This window comes from Falco peregrinus, chromosome 2 (genome assembly GCF_023634155.1).
Source record: "Falco peregrinus isolate bFalPer1 chromosome 2, bFalPer1.pri, whole genome shotgun sequence".
Classification (NCBI taxonomy): Eukaryota; Metazoa; Chordata; class Aves; order Falconiformes; family Falconidae; genus Falco; species Falco peregrinus.
The window spans coordinates 81852083-81875860 of record NC_073722.1 but is presented as its reverse complement, the minus strand read 5'-3'; the positions used below and the strand labels follow the sequence as shown (position 1 = coordinate 81875860).

At 39.8% G+C, this 23778-nt stretch overlaps 1 long non-coding RNA gene across 1 annotated transcript in view; it reads left to right on the top strand.

The window, feature by feature from the left end:
* The window catches only part of LOC114010223 (uncharacterized), a 63582-nt gene extending 43027 nt beyond the window's left edge, over positions 1-20555 (top strand). Inside the window, exon 7 of the long non-coding RNA XR_003551592.2 lies at positions 17761-20555. This is a non-coding gene — a long non-coding RNA (uncharacterized LOC114010223). The remainder of the gene's footprint in view (positions 1-17760) is intronic.
* The last annotated feature ends 3223 nt before the right edge of the window (positions 20556-23778 follow it).

The window sequence follows — 23778 nt, the reverse complement described above, 5'->3', positions numbered from 1 at the left end:
ACAGCTTTAGTCAGTGACTGTTCCTGGTACTGATAACACGAAGTAGCTACTTTACAGAGGCCAGCTAAGCAAGCATGAGCTGTGTATGATATCAACTTCAGTTATTTGTCTTATTGCAGTGGGACATATTTAACTGGTCTCAATTAAATTTCTAGTTGTTTTCATTTTTTTTACATCCGTCACATAAAATTATGCCACATTGCCATTTCTTGAAGCAGATTTATCATGCAAATGTGGCCTTATTTGCTTTAAAGTAACAAATACTGTATTCATAAGAGTAATACTATTCATAAAGCTACTGTATTTTGTTTGCTATAAACAAGTCCTTCAGTTTTTGTAATTGAAAAAAAACAGCAATAAGAGTCAAACTACATATTTTAAAAAGGGCTCATATGCTGCAGGGAATGGATCTGAGGAAAACTCCACTAAAATGGTTTTTGAAGCACCACCATTAAAAGCATTAAATGATCTGTTAGTTGTTACTGTTTTTCTACCCTTTGCTGCTTTAATTGTCATTCAGTTTTGTTTCTTGGCAGCTCTTTCAATTGTCTAAATATTGAAAAGCTGACTCCTATACTGTGACAACAGCTGTTGTAAATTAACATCATTTGCTAACTTCAAAATGCTGAGGATCTGATGAGCAGCTTCTGCAGTGAATTACAACCTGCTGAGACGTGCTGTAGTGGGCTGGGTATCCCTAATGAAGGAGTTAATTTCTTTAAATCTGCTTGGCTATGTATGCAGCACAGATAGATCTTCAGTCATTAGTTCAAGAGTGAACTAAATCAGGAAAAACTGAACTAGATGCATAGGAAAAGGTAAGAGAGGGGTTGGGGAAGGAACAGTCAGAGAAGTACTAGTAGAAAAAAGTTGCCAGAAGAATAAATGACACGTATATATCAGAGAGGATAAGAGCAGCCTTTGGACCTACATATCTGTAATTTCCTAGTTATCTCAGTACATCCTAAGTTCATGGTGGGTATGCTCTAGACTCTTGTTTGCTGAATCTGTTCATTTTGTTTCCTTAACTTGTGTTCTAAGCTTATCAAGGTAGGACATAAACCAGGTATATTAGCTGTGAAAAATTTAAGAAGGTAAAACTTTATTGTGGTATACAGAAAAATAACTAGTTCATTATAAAGTAAGACTTTTTCTCCCTTCATAGGGTTTAGCTTTATTAACAATTATATAAAAAAATGGATATTATGGAGACTAACTCAAACTTTCTCCCCGGGCTTTGCTGCTCCTATGTTTAATGTGTGAGGAATACTCAGCTTAGAGTGTACATCCTTCTTCGTTATCTCAGTAAAGAAATGAGCAAACAGTGTTAGTGAGTTAAGCACATAAAATAGCTCTTGTGAAACAAACAAATAAAAAAGGCTCTTTCATTGCTATAATGTTGTTAGAAAAAAAAATGCCAGTTTCCCTAAGTCTGACATTTCCTTAGCTATGTGTGCAGCTAGGCTGGGTCCAGCTCGGAGGTGCTTTCTGCTCGTAGGTGTCACCAGTGGCTTGCACTTTTCTTAGCCAGCCTTGTTTAGGGTTTTCTGTTGTTCTTGGTTTTTTGTTTGTTCTCTGGATGTTTTATCTAATGTCTTTAATATTAAATACACCTGTATGTCTTTAGCTTTGCCGTCCACGCATTGTTCCATGTTTTTACCTGCCTAAGCAACTAACATGGATTAAAAGGGGAAAGATCCTGCCATACTTATTTCTGTGACGTATCAATGACTTTGTACCTTAGCAGCGGTGGAGTACAATATTGTTTGTAACATTGAATCTAACACTGCTAACCTAAAAAAACAGTTTTGAATATTTTTTAATATGAAATTGACATCCTTACAGGTCAGAATGCGGATGAGTCCAATGTAAAACTTGATGATTTTTGTTCTGGCTTATGTGACATTCGGCTATCCATCGAATGCTGAGCACATCTTCATAATTTCTTTCATAATGCTTAAAGGCATTTTTTGTGCAAGACTATAATGATAAATAATTGATACATAGTCAATGACAAAGGAAAGGCATGTCCACTGTGAAATGTGAAGGACTAGCAAAACTTCTGGAGTGGGAGCAAAGCTTCCCCTTAACCAATATAAACTCAAAACTGTTGGGTCTTAAGCTGTTTGAAACAAAAGCCTTGTCAAAATGGAATTCTTTGTATCCTAATGACAGTCGCATACTGCATTAAAATTTGAATGAACTTGTGGGCAGAACAACCATAAAATATCCCCATGCTCAGGAAATACAGCTGAGATCCGCAAGTAAATCATAGCGGCAAGATTCTGCGCTCAGTGCAAGGCAAGAGCAGAGCTGGCAAACAAACCCCAAAGTTACTCTGAAGAGTATACTCTCCTCCCGTTTCAAGCTCAGCCCTTTAAACAGGAGGGAAACTCTGCTCCTGGAAATTGCCAGAGTATGTGGAAAGTGGCAGAGGATGGACCAGTTTGGGGCACCCTGCTCCCAAGGGCAGGATAGCCCAGCCCAGCCCCGTGCCCATCATCCCAAGGCCTCCATGCAAACCTGTGGCTAAAGGGGCTGCCATCGCAGCTCGCGGGATCTGGCTGGGGCTGCGCCAGGAGAAACGGCCTGCCGAGCTCTCCGCTACAAGTGTCTGATGCAGGGGGAATACAAGGGCTGATTTGTCCTCTGTTATAATCAAATTGCAATATTGTAATAGTATATCCTTTAAGTGTCCAGCTTGATCGTTACTTTGTGTGCTGTATCCACTAGCACATTTTAGAGTTAGATTGAATTTGTATGGAGTGATATTTGCAAAAAAGTATACCGAATGTTCTTGCCTTTGAAGCAGTATGAATTAAATAGCAGGCAGAAGAGATCTCTTAAAGTGAGACTCCACTTTCCAAACTTAACAGAGCTTAAACGGTCAGAATTTTCCCAACATTTTTAGTGACACTAGCAATAAGGATATATACATATTTCATTAAATCAAAAAGGTAACTTTACAAAATGTGAATGATATATCAGGAAAGAAAGATCATCAAATATCAACTAATTAAAATGTATATGATATTTTGTTTTCATTCAGAATCTAAGCTTAAAAAAAAAAAAGTAGTTAAAAATATTTAAAACCCCTCTTTCTTGTTTCCCTTTTAGCAACTGTTATAACACCTTTCTACCCATATGTCCTGGTTTCAGCTGGGATGGAGTTAATTTTCTCATTAGTAGCTGGTGCAGTGCTGTGCTTTGGATGTGGACTGAGATGTTGATAGCACACGGTTTTAGTTGTTGCTGGGTGATGTTTGCACTAAGCCAAGGACTTCTCAGTTCCTCAGGCCCTGCCAGCGAGGGGGCTGGGGGGGCACAGGACACTGGGAGGGGACACAGTCAGGGCCGGTGACCCGAACTAGTCAAAGGGATATTCCATACCATACAACATCGTGCTGTGTATATAAACTGGGGGGAAGAAGGATGGACACACACACACACACTGAGTGACGGCGTTTCTCTTCCCAAGCCACTGCTCCAGTGATGCAGCCCAGTTGTCCAGGGGGTGGCTGAGCACCTGCCTGCCCGTGGGGCGTGTGAATGAATGCCTTGCCTTGCTTTGCTCGCATGCGCAGCTTTTGCTTTACCTACTAAACTGTCTTTACCTCAGCTGACGAGTTTTCTAACTTTTACTCTCCTGATCCTCTCCCCACCTCACTGTGGGGGGAGTGAGCGAGTAGCTGTATGGGGCTGGGTTGCCAGCTGCGTTTAACCCACCACAACACCGTTTGTCTGAGTTCCTGGATGTCTGCACTTCAGCAGAGGGTCCTAGTGATTCAGTCAACCTGTCCACCAGGAACTAGATTATTTGTAACAAGCTATGTGTAAACTGTGGGATCTAGGACATGACAACTGAAACCCAGTAATTTTCCAACTGTGATGTTTAGCATTGCTGAAGTATCCTCTCTAGAGTGTATATCTCTTTGGTCCAACTTTTCTTTGGGTTTACGTACCACCCCTCTCACCCTACGTTAGCCATGTGCTTTCCGTTAAGTCCCATGAGTAATAGCTGTTGTTCATTCTCTCCCCTGTTCAGAGGTGAAGTTTGTGCACAGCAGAGTCTGGACAGGGGGTTTGTTTGCTGATTTTCTCTGTAGATGCGTTGTTACACATTTATCTTCAGAATATTTGTATTGGATAAGTGATTCTAGGTTGCTCCTTGGGCAAAAATTGGTAAGCTTTATGGTAGTACATAGAATCTCTTGGACTATATTAACTACAGACTAAAACCAAAACTTTGTAATTGTGTAAAGAAATCTTTCTGAATTTCTTTCAAGGCCCTGACTGGTTTTTGCTTTGTTTTAATATGTGTATATGTACAACTGAGGACACATCAGAAAATATACAGATCCTATCTGTGAGATATTGGAAGATGTAGAAGGGAACTACCTCATCTTCCATTCCATGTCAGTGCTAATTATTCTTTAACTGTGGCTTTATTTGCAGGACTATGGAGAGGACATGAGGAAGTGTGATGGAGAGCCTGCCTCAACCCTAGAGGCGTTGGTATGTGAATTGGAAGGAAAACCAATCACAAATGGCTCTAGCCTCTGGTGGGCATTTTCCCAGACAAAGCAGAAGAGCTGATCTTACTCCTGATCCTACAGAAATCTGGCTTTCAGTACAGCTGCCTTGGAGGTGGAGGAAATTAAGGAGGTACAGGAGGAAATGCCTGCCTTGCCTGGTCTCGCAGGGGACCCTTCTGCTGTGGGGTTGCTGAAGGTTGAAGAACAACAGATGCTGATCGCTACCACAACGGTGCACTGGTGGCAACATTGGCACTGCCCAGAGCACTGTCCTGGGCTGTGAAAAATCTCATGGTGACACAGTGCCCCAGAGAGAACTGGGTCAGGCAGTGGGACTCATTCCCAAAACCTCAACAGTAGTGGTTTTGGCTGGCTTTGTATAGTCTGTATTATCAATAGATGCTATCTTTGCTTTGCCAGATCAGGTGACTGCTTACCTACTAGCATGCCTAGGAAGGCTATGTTTATTTTTCCATGGCCTATTTATTTATTGGTGGGGCACATCTCGCCTAGACAGAGGTTTCCTGTTTAAAGCCACAGCTAGAATGAAGTTAGGGCTTGCTGACAGCAAGTTGCACTTGGGTTCCTTTTTTCCCTTCTCTGTTTTCTCACAGTTGTGTAGAATCTGATTTTTCTCACAAAAGCTTTGAAACTGAGAACACTTCACAGCAAGGAAAACTGCAAGTATTTAACCGCTTGGAATGCACATTTACAGATACATTTTCATACTTACAGGCATATCCATATGCAATGCAAATGATGTGTTCCTAGTACACAAAACCAATGTGGGAGTTAGCAGGTAGATTTATATCACCTTTAATGCTTATTGTATCACTAAAGAGATTGGGTAGAAAAAAAGCCAAAAAGGTGAATTTTCTTTTGAAGTAGTGGTAAAGGACGTCTGCTGACTACTATTTTTAGTGTTCAGTTTGACTGATCTGTTTATCTCAGTGGTGTGGAGAAGATGTAAAGTAGCTGGAATTGGCCAGTAGTGAATCCTCCCACATCAGCAAAAGGCAGTGGAGGGAACCTGGCTGCTTCCTGCAGCCACAGCCCGCAACCCCAGCGCGATCCCTGCGGCAGATCTGCAGATCCAGCCACGCTGTATGCAGGGTCTGGGTGGCATGGGGTCTGCCAGCCCCCCAATCTCAGTTCCTCTGTTACAGCTAACTGGGTGTTGGGCTAAAGTGCTAAGCTGGCCTTTTGAATATCCTTGTATACTTCCACTGACAATCTGTGAAAAGGACTAAAATTTAGTTTTCAATTCAGTTAAGTATGTCAAGTGTGAACAAAGCTCTATTTGTGTGACTTACATTAAAATTATTTATCTAATGAGAATTTCTGGTGGTGATTTGGTCTTGATAACTAATAGCAGGATATGCTTGCTGATTTGATCTTACAGTGCCACATATAGTTCTTCAGCTGAATCCCTCTTTTTATAAAACATTGTCATACCTGTCAGCACTGTGATATCTTATCTACAACTACTCCGGTTCTGTGGAAGCTTGAAGGAGATATTTTGGAAACTCATTTTACACCTAGTACCATCTGGACTCTCTAGGTGCCATTCTTGATTATTTTAATGGTGGTATCTTGCTGATAAATGAATATAAAGGGGGCATTATGATTTATCTGCTTCTCTGGGTGCTTAAAAATACATTACAAAATAAATCTACGATTTCACACGCAGGATTATCTACTCCATTTATTGCCATTATCCTGGGAGCAGTGGTAAAGTAATAGTTGACATAAATGTATACTTCATAATTTTCTCAGAATGCTAAAGAAAACTGTAATTACTGGTGTAACTCATTCTTGTGTGTTTATATGTATTTTTGTATCTCAAAAGGAAGTAATTGCATTTCCCCCAACTGAATGTTTAAAAAGTTCCCTCTTGTATACTCAAAAATTGGTCTATGGTGATTTAACATAAGGATATTGTATTTGTCTTTAAGCAGTTTGGGACGGCCTGTCAACCTGGGCTTTCCTGCTCCCCACAAACCTACTGAGATCGATGTGCACATTGAAATCAGTGAAGTCAAAACAGAAGCAGCATCCAATTATTTTGGTATTCTGCTGGTTCCCTTCCTTGCCTCCTTATATTGCATGTGGTCTGTTGTGACCAAAATGCTTGTCTGAGACCTTCCTGGGCTGAAACTTTGCAGCCTTGAGAAGTTTGACTGAAATAGCTGGGACTCCAGATCTGGGACCAGCTTTTATGCTACTGCTGAATCTCAGATGGCAAATTTATTTGGAGGTGGCTGCTTGCTTTTGTATCCCACTGAGAAGATCCTATATACCCAATACAAAAATGCTTAGATATTTTGATATAAAAATTACTACAGCCTTGATAGCAGGATATTTTACTTTATAACCTCCTGACTTTTTAGGTTCAGGGCTGTTCTTACAACACCTGTAAAAAATCCATGTTTATGTGAACAGTCATATGCTGTCGCATGTATTTTTCTTCCTAAATGCCAGGTCCCCTGTTGGGTTTTTTTAACAGTTAGGACCGACATACACATCCCCAACGTCCAGGGCACAATCCCCTGGGCATTGCCTAACCCCTGAGTGAAGCATTTGTCCTCATAACTAACCATTTGGTTTAATACTGCCGAATGAATCTGAATTCAATCCGTTACCAGAAGAGGCAGCTCCTGCCAACACCACATTCTGCAGCTGGGGCCGGTTTTGCAGAGCTGTGCCAACCACTTTCACTGCATATGCACAGAACCTGCATTTCTCTTGAGAAGTGGTCTCATGCTTGAAAAGGACCTTCTGAGACAGGTTATATATGGCCTGACTTTTTGTGTAGGAAAAATCCTAGAAATTAGGAAAAAATGTTGTGTAGGAAAAAGCCTAGGTTGAGCATTTGAGTAGGTTTGAATTGTGATTTTTAGATTATCTTTTTTTTTTCTACTTGTTACTGTGATGTTCCTGCTATTAATGAGAGGAATGCAAGTAAAGCTGTCATTCTGGGAAATCATAGTCTCATTCCCTTCAAGAAACCATTCTTTCCTTTTTCTGGTGTGTTGTGATCTGTGAAGACTGTCAAACTTCACCTCTTTATTTCGTGAACTGCACCTGTCTCGTCTGCCTGTGAGTTATCTAGGGAACAGGCAGGCTGACAATGAGAAACTTCACATTGTCAGTGATCTGATGAGCTTCACCATCCATACAAATCTACAGAAATGTAAGAATCCCTACCAGTAAGTGCAAAATATTTGTGGAAATTCAAAATCGTAAGGAAAGCATCTGCTTTCAGATTTGGTTATGAACTCTGGTCTCCAGGCAGGTTTATGAGCTATGGTTACCATGTTAGCAGAGCCTGAGCTCAGCTGCAGTTGAATCGGCTCTGTTTTGCAGCAGAGCAGAATGGTCTTCAAGTGATAACCAAAATTATAGAATTGATTTAGGACAAGCCAAAACCTGAGCCCCAGTCCTCTGAGTCTTCGCCTAGCATCTCTATGCCCGTCAATTTTGCTGAGAGCAGAGACTTTGGGAATGTTTGGGAGCTCCTTTTGCAGATGCATGTGGGTGGCTGCGCTGGTGGCTGGGCTTGGCATCCAGCGTGTGGCAGGACGGAGGAAGCAGCAAGGAAAGGGTAAAGTGGGGGGAAAAGCAATTAGTGCAGCACCCTCGAAGTCTTTATTGCTTGGAGGCCAGCTGGCAGTGCTGCTGGGCACACGGGAGACAGGGATGGTCTGAAATGTATAGAGGGGAACGAAATAGAGCGGTGGGAGGTTTTAGTTCTGCAATGTTCTGCAACATTGGATTTCTCTCCAGTTAAGTCAAGCTAAGAAAATTACTGTTGCTATCTGAAACAAGAAAGGGTGACAACTGCAAAGAAAATATTTCCATCTGTGTTTTTAGAGAAAAAAAAAATAGGAGGAGAAAGTTACTGGTGTTATCTAGCAAAGATAATTTTTCACACCTGAGTGATTTATTTTTTTTTTTAAAAAGACCTCTTCCCCTGCTTTTTCTTGTTGATCTTCTGTGAATGTATTGAAGTGGATATATAATGCATATTCAACATAAAGACAGAGTTAAATTTGCTGACTCTTAAAAGAGGGACAAAACCAGGATTGCATGAAAGAACATGGTGAACTAACTCCTTCGTTCACACTGCCTAAGGAATCATTCAGTCTGGGCATTTTATCACTTACAGACAGAAGAACATCAGATATTGCTGCAATCACTCCTTTATTTCTCCAGCATTTCAGTACGTCATCCAGTTTTCAATTGAAACAGAAGATAGAATCAAGTTGTGAGATGCTTTAATATTTAAAAAGAAAATGTACACACTTCAGACCAATGGTAATGCCAAAACTTGTCTATGATTTTTTCCAGTGAAAATTAGCCACTTCAGAGTAGGAAAAAATAGACAAATAACTTTGCACTCAGATACATACCTGCACTGATGTCCAGTGACAGTCACACATGAATCAACAGACAGAATTTTACTTATCAGTAACTGTTGCCACAGGTGCTGGAAGTTTGGGTAGGGATGTGGTCCCCTGTGCACTCTGCTTCAAGGCCAAATTCTATGATCATTACTGATGTAAATCAGCACCTTTTCTCATCAATGGTTGAATCAAGTTATGCCATGCTTTGCTTTTCCATAGAATCAGCTATCTGCAGAGCTTCCTGAGACCCTGGTGTTATCTAGCACTTCCATGTGACCTCCTAATTCAGGGATATTTGCTTTTGACAGAATTAGAGTATTTCATTCTGTTTCTAACCAAAGCTAAAATATTCAAATTGGCACAAAAACTAAAAGACAATTTACTTCATGTGTCTTAGCCACGTAGCTAATATTATAGAATATTTCTTGTGAAGTTTTACATTTATTGTGAAAAATCCCCACCAGAGGCAGACTTAAATAGATTTTCATATCTTTATTAGAACACGCTAATTTTGCCTTTTATATATATATATGTGAAAAAAAAATTGTGTGAGGTTTGGTTCAGTCAGGGATTAGTAATGGCCTATAAAACTGTATCTAGCTCAAGTCACTGTGGAGAGCTGCTCTGGTTTGATAATTTAGTTTTACAGATTAGCTGGGATCTAGTTCAGCTGGTCCAGTAACAATAGATGCTGTATGGCAAATAGTATTTTTGTCAGTCAAAATTATTATGCTAGGTTTATAAGAGAAGTCTCAAAGCATAGTGTGACAAACATGTGCTGGGAAATATGACAGTTCAGTTACCTTCTACAGATGTGATGTAAGAATGGTGCTTTTTATTTTTTAATATTTTAAGTACTGTCAGGGTAAAAGTGAAAAAAGAGAGAAAAGAAAATGTTCTACTCTAGCTCTGTTTTTTTTTCTCTGTTTTCTTATGTCTCATTTATGGTGTCTGAGGAAATTATTTGCTCACTATACACACCTCAAAATTGCCTTGATGCTTTTGAATGGACCAAAATGCTGGTGCAAAAAGGCATCAGTAATTGAGCACACTGACACGGTCCAACACTGATGCATTACAGCAAGTCCCAAGGAGACATTATGATATATTTAATCTCTGTATGAGGAACCTGTTATGGTGTTAATATATTGTATGTTATACCTATACATTTAAATAAATCATGGGACTCTTCCTTTGTATATACAGTAGAGAATTTAGTTTTAAAATATTAATAACATAGCAATTTCATTTTTCTTTTCACACTTTCACACAAGCAAATTGAGAGCTTTGGCTAGTGTTAAATGTTCGTTCTGAGGTAAGGAGATTTAGTGATACAATTTCTTTCACTGTTTATGGGAGTTGATGCAGTTAACTCCTATTTAGATGCCATGATGGATTTACTTTTGTATTTCTGAAATGACCATTTTTTGTACAGAAAGGCTAAAGACTACAATTAGTTGAATTGAAAATAAAAAGAATTACAAATACCTTCACTTAAAACAATTTTTTCTCCAAATGTTTTTTATCTCTGACATGTTGAAGGAGTTATGCTGAAACCAAGTAAATAAAAAGCAGGGGTGGGTGCTGCGCTCGTCCAAGAGGTAGGTCTCAGCTGTCCTAAGTAAGTTTAACTCAAAGTCCTGCTTGGAAACAGGACTGGGATAGGGCTTTCCTCTCGTTGCTGGAAGTTTATGATTAAAGAATTCAGAAAGAATAAGTATGAGAGAAACTGACCCTGTATCCCCAAGATGAGCTCACAATCCCAGCCATACAGCGGGCGTGGAGAGCTGTTTGCCTTGGCCTGAACTGCGCAGGAGAGGCCTTCTGCCTCAGTCCCTGGGGTCTGCAGTGGGATCTTTTCCAAAGCACGCTGTGGCTCTCCTCTGGCCCCATCCTTCAGCTTTGTCCCAGACCACGGGGTTAGAATGCCAGTGATCCTTAGGTTTTTCACTGCCCAAGAATCAGGCACTCAGACCTGCTCTTTGGAGGCGTGGGGAGCTTAAGCCGTTTCAGGTGTGCATGTCAGTCCTGAAGCCTCTGTGGCTGTTGCAGTATTTCCAGTAGATGCTTATGGTGGTCAATTGGAATAGTATCTGTAGCAAAAGGGGGAAAAATAAAAAAGTGCCTTAAACTAAGTGTTATAAATAGATTTCCTTACCTCTGTTTAACACTTTTTTTATGGCCTGCCTGGCCTTCCTGTTGAAGAAGCCTTTTATACTGATTTAGCACAGAAATTGATTAGGAAAGCTCACACCATCTACGCCACTGACGCGGCTCCACTGGAAAAACAGGCAGTTGAGCAACCTGGTAATGAATAGGTTGAGTGGATAACTTCTAGGCTGCCTAAGCTGTCTGCTTATCATGTGAGTTAACTCTTTACATCCACATAGCATGGTAGTATTTAAAGGAAAAGAGGACTATATTATGTTCTTAAAAACTATCAATATTTTCCATGAAGGATACAAATTTGTAATTTGCTGCAATTGCTGGAGTAATGAAACCATACTATGTGCACAAAAAATGAAGGAAAAGTGGTGAGGTTCCTAAAGAAGAAATATAAAATATTTCCATTATATCTGTGCCTCTGTGGAGGAGTTTTGCATGTGTGGGAGAACACAGAAATATAATACAGATGTTCAGCTGAAGGGCCATGATCAAAAAAAGGAACGTCACAGAAATAAACCACAAAGATTAATGGTAGCCGAAGGATGGAAAGGTCTATCTAACTATCATATTTATAGTTAAACAAACCATTTTTCTTTCAGGTTTCTGTTTTCTGAAGGCAGGGAGGGTAATTCATTCGCTAGCCACTGTCATACTGGATAAAATGTTCTTTTTATCAAATTCAGATCCAGCAGATATGTCTCTTGCAAACTTGCTTCTTGTTTGTGTTCTCAAACAAGTACTATGGTGGACAAAATTATTTTCCAAAAGAATCACTTCTGGGAAGATCAAGTGGGAGATCCTTTTTGTAGGCTAGGATCAATTCCGCTATCTTTTTGTAAGCTAGTTCAAAGTCATACTGTGGAAAGCATCCCTTTGGAAAATTTAATTTTTGTTTGGGTAAAGACTTAATTAAAATTTTAAATAAGATGGATTGCTCAGGCTTAAAGAGGTCAGGCAAAGGTAGAAATTAGATAGACTGTGGGCCAGATCTTCCTTTTGATTTCATCTGGGAATTCCATTATATGTATCTACCCTAAATGAGGAAGTAAATTGGATGTGCACCAAAAGCTGCAGATTAAAACTCTTAAAAATATATACATGTGGTTGGACCGTGTAAAATACACTTTTATTTTTGGAAAACTGTCTGCAGTTTTGTGAACACACCAACCCCAATAAAAAAACCTGAAAAGTGTCTCAATATTCCTATGTAAATCAGAAAGCTATGCTTCCAAAGCCTATCATTTTGTTGCCTATGATAGCTAGTAACTTGGAGATTAAATCAAGTTTTTACTGTTCTTAAACTTGTTCTTGTTTTTACTAATATAGGTATTTCAAGTTATCTACCTTTTTTCCATTACACAAGACTTCTCTGACACAATGATGAGTTTAATTGAGGTAGTATAACTGTGTTGGGCATAGGAGATATATTTCAATCTCTTAAACTGTGTGAACAGCTAGTTCTATATGGTTTTATGGTCTGTACCACTGCAATACCATTCACGTCCATGTTTCTGTACCTCCACTGCCCTGAGTGATTAAAACAGACAAAAATGGGATTTTAGTAGTTGTGGTTGAATCTCTGAACTTCGTGAATGGAAAACTAAATTTGCATTTCTTCACGTCACCATTTTTCATGAAAAAACGGAATATTTTCAATGAATATTCCAAATGTAGCAAAGAGGACAATTTTCATCACAATAAAGAGTATGGCTGCCGTTCCAGGTCAGTATGTGATAATCCCATGGAAAAGTCCTTTTAAGTTGTCTCTTGAAAAATGGGAACTAAAAATGGGGTTTACTGTACAATTTTTACTTATGTTTAGAGATGCTTATAAAAATTAGAGTCTTAAGAAATGGTACCTAAGTTGCAACACTAATTTCCAATGATAAACGTGTATTACACTATTGGATCTTAGGTATCTGGGTGCACACGGCCAGGTTATTCTTACACGCCTGGGTAGATAGAACCTCAAGAGATATCTTGATAGTTTCCTCTGGCATTAAAATATGAGCCTTTAAATTATGTGTTTATTTGCTCTTAAAAAACCCACCAAAACCCAAACCAAAAGTGTAAACATCTGACTACTCACCAGCTACTAGTGGACCAGAGATACATGTATAGTGAGGCTTACTTGTTAGAAAAAAAGCACACGAAAGAACTGAATAATTTCTTTCATTTGTATCTCCCCAGATCATGACTGGTGGCAATTCGGAACACTCACTTTTCCTTTCAGTGAGATGCTCAAATACTTCCAGTTTTTAAAGCATTGTTCTAATAATAAGTAATAGGGGAAAAACTTACACACTTTTATTGTGTAAGACATTAAATAAAAATGGCTGAGGATAAATCTCCCTCAGCCTATGGAGCCCTTGCAAGTCAGTACTTCTACTCGGCCTTGTTCTACAGTCCAGCAGCGTTTCAGTGGCTTTGTGAGCTGCACAACTCTTACACAGCTCTTTAGGTCCTACAAAAAGCTTCTTTACCCTGATTCTCATTAGTGAGTCTTCTCCATCTTGCAGTTAAGCCTTTTCCCCTTCAGGAGTATCCCAGGCTCAGCTCTTGTCACAGATGCCCTTTCTTCTCTGCCGCACATACCAGAAGTGTCTCCAAACTGTGTGTAATCTTTGTTGGATTGTCTTGCTGAGTAGCCCTGTTAATACATAGGCTATGGCACAGAAATAAACTGAATTATTGTATACCAAGATGTCCTCTGGAGATACTGATGTGGGATTTGGATAAGACATTTAGGAAACTGCAACTTCAGTTATTCCATTTGCTGTGCTTACCTGGAAAGAAAGTAAGCAGATTGGGCAAGCTATTTTCAAACGAATGATCAAAGTATTAAATTCCTTAATTGAGAAAACCCCTTGGTCACTGTCTTAGGTGTGCAAGGAAGCACTGACAAATATAGCTCTTTAGGCAATTGCAAGGGAGTTGAACAACTCTTCCTTAACAGTCAAATCATAGAGGAAAAAATGCTTTTCAGTAAGACAACAAAGAACTTCTGAGAGGCAAATATAGAATATAGCCCAAATTCCTTTCATAAAAGTAAAAAAAGAGGGTCTGGTAAGAGAGAAACTTCCATTGCTAGATTCTCTTTCTACCTAACATAAGGGAGAGGGGGTATGTATGACTGTCCTCCTAAGACAGACTGCTTTGCTGTTTCTGTTAAAACACACCAAAAAAAGAAAAAGCATGAAAAACCTTTCAGAAGGAAAAATACTTGAAAGCCTGCCTTGTACTATTTATTTTCCTTGATTTACTTTTCCTGTCTGCCTCTAAAGAGTTGAAATAATGATCCTAGCACATAACAGCTCAACTCTGGGCATATTTCTAACTCTAAATGCATATGGATGCTCATTGTTACCATGGAAGCAGATAAAACCACTGGTTGAGAATATCAGCAGCTACCAGTGCATCTACCAGCCCAACAATAGATTATAATAAAGCCAAGCAGCAATGCTAGGAGATTCTACAATAAATAGTATCTGATTTACCCTCTCTGTCTTGGTTGCTGAAACAGGTTTCAGGCAGTGGAAAATACCTTTTGGAAAGTCACTGCTCATAAATAGAGGTCCTTTGCTTGTGAGGACATATATGTCCACAGTAACTCCCAAATTGCTAGTGGTAGTCCAGTTTATAAAATCTGAAGTTAGATTAAAGGAGCAGTGAATATGTTGCTGTTGTTCCATATAGATACCACCACTATATGTCTTGGGATGCAGGAAAAAAATACGTAACCTAGGCACCTGTCAAGGTTGAAGTGCTAGGCAAAACAGTTGTGTAGGGTGCTGAGTCTGAGATATCTGAGGATAGGTAAATACATATATTGTAACAGAAGAGTTTTAGATTGCATTGTACATATGTCCAGGCACACATGACCTAAGCTACCCAAGCACCTGGTCCTGAGAGGTGAAAATACTCTATTAGGGTTAGCGATGGTTTTCAGGGCTTTGTGTTGGTTCAACTTGGCATAGTGGTGCTTCAGCTGGGACACAACCTCACACAGGCTTGGAGCACAGCTGGACTTCTGCCCAGGTCCTGGATGAGAGTGGTGCTAAGGGGTCAGTACGGTGTGCCATGACTTATGTGTTAGTAATACTCTTTTGCCTTGAATGGTTAATTTGCAAGATAGGGGTAAAAACTGTAAAACATCTCTGAGGAAAGCAGTAATAGAAAGAGGAAATTGAACAAAACAGAAGTTTGAATTTGAAATGAAGACAGAATCTCATACTGCTTTGTCTGCCTCAGATTGTCATTTCTCGTTTGTAAGATAATGAAGATGTGAGAACTTTCCCCTAAAGACATCACATTCTTTTTCTGCATAGAAGTTATATAAATATCAAGAAAAATCAGAAACTGGTCAGAGACCATAAAATAGGACTGCTACAGTCTCCTCTGATGCATTTATGGAGGGAATTATTTATTTAAAATATTTATTTTGGCTCTACCAGCCCCGGGTTTACTCCACATGTAATACTACAGCTATTTTTGGATGATCCTTGCCATAGCATCCAAGACTCAGGGTCACACAGGCAGCTGCCAGCTATCAGCGGGGCTTTGGGAGCTGGGGGCTGCAGCACCTCAGCAGCTCCCATCGCGACTGCTAAACGCCAGCGGTGCTCAGCAAAGCGAGCCGGGGGGCAGCCCCCATCGCGACATGCTGCTACACGCCAGCGGTATCCACCAAAGGGAGATCCCCCCCCAGCTGCAGCATAAACCTGTAAGTCATCCTCCAGCTGAGCTGGATCTTTCGGGGCTAAACTGGCCAAGTGATGCCTCTTTACCCGTTACGTGTCTCCTGGGGCTGGATTTGATCGATGGTGTCTCGGTGCACGTGGAAGAGGGTCTCATGTTCCGAGATCCCTTTTCGTTACGTCCGTCGTGTAAGTGGGACACCAGTGACACCCAGTGGCAGCACACCTCCGTCCCAGCACGCCATGCGCTGTGCCTGGGAGGGGTGACACGTAAGGGGACACCAGTGACACCAGTGGCAGCGCTGTGCCTGGGAGGGGTGATGCTCCAGGCCCTGCTGGGGGGTCGGGCGCACTTTGGCTGCATCGTGTTTTCTGGCTTAAACAGTAGGTGCACAGCGTGTTACTACAGGGTCATTTGACAAATAGTAAAGGATAAAGAAGATTAATCTCAATTATCCGTTACCAACTCACAGTATAAGTCATCTTACCTACAGTCGTCTTGTGTCATCCTATAGGATTTAAAAATATGTGGGCAGAACTTGCCAGAATTGCCAAGCACAAGAGAAACAAGTTTTACAGGAGTGTGTAAAAGAAATGATGACCTGCGTTAGCGCCACAATTTAGCAATAACCCTGGACAATTTATTTGGTTTGTTTTCCTAAGGTCACAGACCTTCGAGACGTGAATGCGGAGTGTAGTAGTGCACTATTTCAAAATGTGCTATTATTTTAATCAATGAAGTGCTATTATTTTAATCAACGAAGGCTTTTGTAAACACGATACAGCTATATTTCTACCAAACTTTCTTCATTGTATTCCAGCAAAAGCTTTACTGAAGATTATTCTGAATTCGTTATCTCTTGCTGAGAGGAAATGAACAGTAAAACTATAGGAGGAACTCAAGCTCTAAGCTCCAGTGTTTTAAACAATCACTCGGTTCCAATAGGCACTAAGTGAAGGTAGCAGAAGACCTTTTTTGTAGCACACCGAAAATACGTTTAATGAAAAAATATGCATTTTAATGTTTTATTGGAAGGGTTTTCTCTTTGATACTGTTCTTTCTCAATGCAAGCTCATTCTAATGCTAGAAGGTACTTTGTATGAAAAATATTTAATTTTATTAGCTTTCTAATGGGAAATGCCACTTTAGGTCAAAATATTTCAAGAAAACATGGATTTTGAAAAAGATTTCAAAGGAGCAAAACTAAAGAAATTGCAATTTCCTAGTTTTTACAATTTGAAACTTTTTTTGATAATATATTTTAATTTCAATAGAACTGTTTGATTTCTCTTAAATAAATGTTAGTATTTTGGGTATTAAACAAAAGCAATCATTCTAAGAATTTCTTTCTTCTGAACTTTGTTTTGGAAAACTTTCTAGTTTATTCTGACTTGGCAAGCAGAATGTTAGAACTTGTATTGTGCTACCTGCTTTCACCGCCTTTCCTACAGATCCCCCCATTCGGTATCAGTCATTCAAATTGGCTTCTACAGTGAGAAAGTCACACAAGAAGAGGACATGGGGTATCCCGGGGGTACAGACCTGCTCCTCTGCCTTTGAGGAAGAGCGGATTCCCTACTGTGCAATCCAAGCGCAGTTACAACACTTTGCTTTCACTAGGTTGGAATCCTTAGCAAGGCTCCTAAATTTGTCTATTTTCTGCAAATAGGCAAATATAACACATTCAGTGTACTATGCCCCAGTACTTTAATTTCAGCTTTTATAACTACATATTTTTCACAGCAAATTCAGACGTATTGCAGATTAATAAAAAAACTTATTTTTTACATTCTTTCAGTAAAGAATGCCTACTATTCTCTGGGTCAATGCAATAAGTTTTTTTACATCCCTGTGAAGAGGGAGATATCCTCTGACATCAACATTAGATTAATGAAAATGAGACTGTTAGGTGAAAGTACAGAATACTATTTAACTAACATAATTTTTTCTTCAAGAACATTGTACCAGCTCAGCAACAAAAAACTGCGGAGAATCTGCCTATGAACCCACCAGGGAAGATCAGGACATCGATGTCTGGTACCTAGTGGCTGTATCCCCTCTCAGAGACAGAAAATGGCCTCAAGACACCACGCACTGAAAATTTTGTTTCAAGGGGGATTTCAATAATTCAAAACCCTTGCTGGCCCAGTTGGGGAAAAAAATGATAATATTGAAATGATCAGAAAGCTGGGGAAACTAGAACATCTCTACATTGCCAGATTCTTCTCCTGACTCTAAAATATGACATAAAATATTTCATAGGTTAATAAAATGCTTAGAATAAATGGTGCTGTGTTGTCAACAGAACCTTGCTTGGCTGATATTTTTCTTACTGTGCTTGTGTGTAGCAGGGCTGGAAATGATGATGTATCAGTAAAAGGGAAACAGATCAGATTGGTTAATCAGATGCAAATTGGTATCTTTTTAACTATCAGAGTAGAGAGAAAGAAGAAAAAAATGCCTTGAAAGGAAAGTCTCTGTGTAAGAATGAAACACCACATATTTTTTCACTCTGTTGTTTATATTGCAAAAGTATGTAGAAGGCCAATAAAGGAAAGAGCTTTACTTTGCTAGATAGCTTCAAGCTAATACAAAAGGCTGCAGTGTGGAAGAAAAGATGAAAGAATGTGACTACAAAAATGGACAGTATAGTTTTACCATATTTCAATTTTTATCTGAGCCAACGGCAGTAAGGAAATAAGTCCATGAAAGTTAAGCAACTTTCTGATTTCTCAAGAGAATCTGTGGTCAAATTTCTTCTGTTCTTGTGAATAAAGATGGATTCTCCTGTTTTTCTGTGACAAATGACTATTTCTGCCTGTTTATAGGGAAGGAAGATGCAGTCAGAAGAAAAATTCCATGTTGTAGCTGCCTTTGACAGGCTCTTTGTTTTACTCAGGTTGTTTGGAAGAGTGAGGAAATAATGTGTGATAAATAGATATAAATGTGAAGTCATGTGAATATACAGAAAAGAAAAAATAGAAAACAAGAAAAAAATTCCCCCCAAAACTCCAAGTTTGATGCAGAGGGTGGTATCCATTCTTACAGAACTTTTTTTTCAAGGAGTTGGAAGTTCATTAAAATATCTATTAAAATCTATATCCATCTGTATTTTACAAAACCAAGGAACTACATTTTCGCATGTGAGGGGAAAATCTTCAAAACACATCTGTCACAATGACTCTCCCAATGGATCCATAGACTTTAGTACAAATGTTTGTTGACTGACATTGTAACTTTTCAGACTGTCACTGTTTCTTGCCTCATTTTCTTCCCACCCTCTGCTGAATCAACCTATGTATCAAAAAAATTAATTTAATTTTGAATCATTATAAATGCAACTTAATTGCTCACTATATAAGAATTCAACTTCCAAAATCTGCATCTCCTTTTCAGATTCTCTCACATTTTTTCAGGTTCAGAACACAACCTGCAAAATCTATTTTTAGCATTTTTAAACATTTCATTTCTGCAAGCATGAGTTCCTTTGGACCTTGTGACATGTTTGTCATTCCTTCACAGAAAACATTCAACACCTTCACTCACACAGCACAACTGAATTCCTTGCATTTTCCAAAGTAAGGACAAGCTATCCCTTTACAGCTGTTACCAATAAGGGCACCTGGCTACATTGCTTCAAGAGCAAGTGAAAACCACATTGCAACTCTTTTTTGCTCTTTTGAGGTTGGGTTTTTTTCCCCTTCTCTTTCTTTTCTTCTCCTGATCAGTGCTGTCAAGCAGTTTCTCTGATGTGTGGATGGTCACAGCCACAGGTGACCCGGTCCTTTGCCACAGCAGTGTGAAAGCTGTGGTAGCACAGCCATTTTTGTTCAACGCTTGGTATAACCAGGCTTAATCCAGATCAATTATTGGCGTTACCACAGCATTCCAGAAAATGTGACTGGGAGATATGTTTTCAGGCTGAAACTTTCTGTTCATTCTGAGGGGCCATGGTGCTGGATCTGCAGTCCTGCTTCTCTTTCTAGAGAGAATGCAATTAGTTAGACTGTGCAATTTGGCCTCATTAAGTACACCTGTCATGGGATTAGCAGGAAGTGGGAAAAAAACTACAAAATCACATTTAGGGTTACCTTTGCCATGACATATACAAACACAGTACATAGCACCTGGAGTGTGAGAAGACCATGTTGTTTTCTGTAGGAGTTCTTCAGGTAAGAAACAAACAAAATCTTGATACTTAATAGAGCAGTGTCATATGGTTTGGTTTTTTGCATTATCCAGGTTCTGCTCTGATCCTTAGATGTGGGCTGTTGAAGTTACTTTATAAACTTGAATTACAATAGAGGCAAACATGTGCACCCTGTGGAAATAATGACAAAACAGGTATTTCTTGTCTTAAAAATAGGCACAACATTCCTTAAATATACAATTTCTAATTTCAGACTTGATCTGGAATGTTTCCGTTATTTTTGAGTGATGATAGGTAGAGTCTCCCTGCAGGTAATACTTTTACTAGTAAATAGTGAAATGTATATCTGAAACATAGAGGTCGGAGTGAATTGGAAATTAAATTGTTTAGCCAGTCTTTTAATTTCTGTTTGGTTATGGCTCCTTTCTTTCAAAAGGATTTAAGTAGAGAATGGATTTGAGGACTTGCTTGCATTTAAATCCATCTAACTCCGTCTCCCTGTCCATGTCTTTGGTAAAAGGTCATTTCTTCGCATGAATTTGTAAAACGACTGTTCTGGTGTACTTCATAAGCCTGGTATTTAAGAGGTTATTCTGCAACTTACTGTCTCCCTTTTAATTATTTTTTTAAAATAAAATTTTAGTCTAAAACTAATCTTCTTTTAAGCATATTCTTTAAAGATATATTTAATGTTACATGAACCTTTGTCCATAGTGAACAAGGTCTTGTTCCAGAGCATGGGTGTCGAGCAGGAGCCCTGTCGGAGTTGTTTAGCACAATTACTGTGGCATGTCATCTTATTTAGCACCCCAACTGAGACGAAGGAGGCATCTTCTCTGCTTTTACTCCTCTCCTTAAGATTTGCTAAAGAAAAGGTCCTCTTAGCATCCTGCCACAAGGAAGAAAAGACAGAAGCGAACAAGAGACAAAAGCAAGTGAGAAAGTGTCTGGTTTAATCCCAGTCACTCACTCACACCCCCCAGGGGGATGGGTGAGACAATCAGAAGAATAGAAGTTAGAAAACTCATGGGCTGAGATAAAGACTGATTAATAGGTAAAGCACAAGCCATGCATGCAAGCAAAGCAAAGCAGGGAATTCATTCACCATGTCCCACGGGCAGGTGCGCAGCCACCCCCAGGACAGCCGAGCTTTCACGTGTGATGGTTACTTGGGAAGAGAAATGCCATCACTCTAAATATGCCCCCCTTCCTCCTCCTTCCCCAGCTTTATATCCTGAGCGTGACACCACATGTTCTGGAACACCCCTTGTGCCAGCTGTGTCCAGCTGTCCCGGCTGTGCCCCCCCAGCTCCCTGTGCCCCCCAGCCTGCTCGCTGGGGGGTGAGAGGCAGAAGAGCCCTCGGCTCTGTGCCAGCGCTGCTCAGCAGCAAGGGAACATCCCAGTGTCACCAGCACTGCTTCCAGCACAAATCCAGAGCGCAGCCCCACACCAGCTACTGGGAAGAAAATCAACTCTGCCCCAGCCGGACCCAGCACAGAAAGGAAGGCTCAAATTGACAAAAAATACAGTATTTTAATGATTTAGTGCACGGTAGCTGTAAACAGCCAGGGCTGGGAAGGGAAAAGCTGTTCTACTGCATGAGATGGCTAGAAAGCAGGACTAGGAAAAGCTAAATGTGGTGATTCAGAGATGGAAATGAGAGAGGTAGTGAGACTGAAATAATAAACCAGCAAAGGGAACGATGTTCAGAAAGGTCAGATTCTGGGTTAGAAGGAGCAGAAAAGCTCATTACTGCATTCGATGTTCACATCCAAAACCTGAATGTAACCTGAATTTCCATAGTCATCATTTCTCTGCTCCAAAAGAGTATTTTTACCGTATGGAAAAGTAGTTTCCCATCTCCTTTTTATGACTGGTTTACAATAAACAGCATACTACTGTAAGAACGTTGAACTTTACTACTGTTGTTAGTTGTTCTATCCGATCAAGTAGAAAAGATCTCTGCAGTGGTCTTAAAAGTAGCAGATCTAGTAGTGAAACATATAGGTGCCAATATAGTACACGAAGGAATCTGAACTTTCAGTATAGTGTTTTGTAAGATAGATGATTGTAGGCAAACTTCATTTAAAGAACACATCGAGACTGCAAAATGAAACGTTGGAAAACTATGAGATGCAGAACTCAGTATTAATGTTACTTTCCTTTCCATTTTCAGTTATAATTATGTACCTCTTCCTCAGGGCTCCTTCTCTTATTTACTGGATAGAAAGGCTGGGTCTGGTTATAATTCATAACTGCCTCTGTAAAAAGAAAATGTACACTGGATCACTTCATTTGTTGCAGAAAAAGTAGGCGAGAGCCCACTCCCTCAACACTTGTCAACTTTGCTAACAAAGAGGAGACAGAAAGCATGTGTGTGGGAAGAAGATATTTCTGATTCAGCAAGACATGTCTTCCTTATCCAGGACAGGCAATGGCACTAGGGCAGAGTTTATATTACTGATCTATTAAATGCTGTCCTGCATACCTCGTTCTTTAGTACTTGAATTGGATTGAAGACCTAGATCCACACAATGCCTTGAGAAGTCCGTATCAGTTAGGTATCTGAAGAGTACGTCTCTGGGTATCTTTTTTAATTTCAACCAACATGATTATTCAAAGATCTGGTGTGTGCTCTGAGCTCTGAGGCTGACACAGAAGCTTCAGATTCCTGACCCTACCCCCCCGTTATCCAAATGAATGACCTTCTGTATTTACCTTGCCCTTTGCAAGACAGGCTTCCTAAAGGCAGATCTATCAAGAGTTCAGTGTTTCAGGATGTGATTGATGTCCACAGACTTCATTGTAGTTAAAATGGTTCTTTGCCATGGGATATCAGAGTTTAAATTTAAAATAACCCTTAGACATTCAAAATCATTTTTCTCTGCTCACTATGAGCCCCATTTTAGTCCCATCAAAGTATGGCAAAATCCCATTGACTTCAATGGGATCAAGAGTAAGCCCTGCATGTGGCTTTAAAAAACATATTAGTACCATCTTACATTTATAGGGCATAAAGATTCCCCCAAATCCCATAGAGCTTTTCTGAACAAAACTGTTCTTACAAAAAGTATGAACAGAGTAACACGATGATATATAACCTGCAGAGTTGGAAAGAATTAAACTCTACATGGTCGTGTCAGTGTAATAGCGCTCGCAGCTTGTAATTTGCAGTAGATTCTGCTACTGCTACTCTAAAAAGAAATGGTGGTCTTGTCTTCTGAGTGCAGAATACCAGAGCAGGGCAGGAGGCTGTCGCACAGTCCTGTGAGAGGTGGGGAGACCACCACTGAATTAAACAAGCAGCCACAGGCATCTTGGGAGTGATGCTGTGGATGGTGGCATTGTCTCTTAGCCAGTGTTCTGTAACTATGCTGGTCTACGACTTCCACAAGCTCCTTAAGAACTGCAGCACATCTGAAGGCTCCTGATATTGTGGTGAAAAATATCCAGAGAAAATGAAAATTCCTAATGCATTGCAAAACTGCAAGGAATATCAATGTGGTGGCTTTCACCAAAAGAGAGGATTAATATCTTGCTAAAATAAGATGGTGAAAAGTAAAGGAAGCATCTCTTAGAGAATGAAGTCTCCAAAGTTTAATTGTTTTGCAGTACAATTAGAACCTTTTGGGGGATTGCAGAAGAGAAGTGTAAATTTCTTTAACCTTCCAGGATTTTGAAACTCCATTGTTTTGTTTTGCATATATCCATCACATGCAGAGATGAAATACAGCATGCAAAACCAGTTCCTTTATAAGGGTAATTTGCTTACGGAAGTTGGTTATTAATTACTAATACCACAGCCAGTCCCATCAATAGATC